Genomic DNA, 1,200 nt, shown 5'->3' with positions numbered 1-1,200 from the left:
AGTTTCCTCATCTGTAAAATGAGCTGGAGAAGGAAATGGCACATCACTCCTGTATCTTTGCCAAGAAAACCCCAAATGGGGTCTCAGAGATTTGGACACAATGGAAATGACCAAACACCAACTAAATTCTAAATCTCTGATCCTAATTCCCAGATGGAGGGAGACCACTTCACCAGAGTCAAGGGAGGGGATGGTTCCAGTCTGAGGAGCCCTGACCATCAAAGATGAACCAGGAATGAAAAGATCGATTCTCTGAGCAATGAATGGAAATCAACAGAAAAAAAGGATTTGCCCTTTTTTTTTTTGTTATTTGAAGTATATTAATGAGAGTTCTGTGCAAGGCATTTAAAACACCAGTTTGTGAGGATAAATTCCATTGGAGAGAGAGAATACAGAACACAGGTGGCTGCGGAGCTAAGGAATTTTCTTGATTTGGGGCAGGATCTGAGAGGCCACTGTTTTCTGATCAGCCTTGCGCTGTTCCGTAATCTCGTATTTCTCTTTTTCTGCATCAAAAATCTCTCCTTCTTGATGTCTAGTTTTACAGAGCCTCTACTTCTTGAAGTAAGTGTCAGTAAGATGATTTGGAATTTTTACACCCGAAAGGTTAACCCTGGTAGAGATGGCCATGACAAATTTCTGATGGGTCCTTCTCGGAGGAACATGGTTGATGGTCAGAGGTCCAGTCATCAGTAGCAAGCCACTAGCCAGCTGCTTCAGGAAAACCACCCCCTTGCCCCTGTGGCGGCCAGTGAGCATGATCAGAACCATGCCCGGGGTGATGCTAGATCGAAGTCTCCTCACGTGCTGGCTGAAGGGATTTTTACCATGACTTAGCAGCTTTCTGGGCACATCCTCAGTAGGGTAATACCTCAGCATCTTGCGAATCTTTATTGCCCGGGTTCCTCCATTCTTTTTTTTTTTTTGGCAAGGCAATTAGGGTTAAGTGACTTGGCCAAGGTCACACAGCTAGGAAGTATTTGGTCTGAAGCTGGATTTGAACTCAGGTCCTCCTGACTCCAGGGCCAATGCTCTATCCACACTACACCACCTAGCTGCCCCATGGGTTCCTCCATTCTTATCACCACCAACTGGCTTTCAGATAGTAGCAGGCACCTTCTCTTTCTATTTCCTTTCAATTCAGGTTTTGGAAGCAGCATATTTCTGCTTGTACATGGCTGTCAGGGAATACATTGCAGA

At 45.0% G+C, this 1,200-nt stretch overlaps 1 pseudogene; it reads right to left on the bottom strand.

Annotated features, from left to right (window-relative positions):
* Positions 1 to 345: 345 nt before the first annotated feature.
* LOC110201563 (large ribosomal subunit protein eL6 pseudogene) lies at positions 346 to 879 on the bottom strand (annotated as a pseudogene).
* Between the last annotated feature and the right edge of the window lie 321 nt (positions 880 to 1,200).

Source organism: Phascolarctos cinereus, unplaced genomic scaffold (genome assembly GCF_003287225.1).
Source record: "Phascolarctos cinereus isolate Bilbo 61053 unplaced genomic scaffold, phaCin_HiC Scaffold_8;HRSCAF=390, whole genome shotgun sequence".
Classification (NCBI taxonomy): domain Eukaryota; kingdom Metazoa; phylum Chordata; class Mammalia; order Diprotodontia; family Phascolarctidae; genus Phascolarctos; species Phascolarctos cinereus.
The sequence above is the reverse complement of the archived record's forward strand: the minus strand, read 5'-3'. Positions and strand labels throughout refer to the sequence as shown.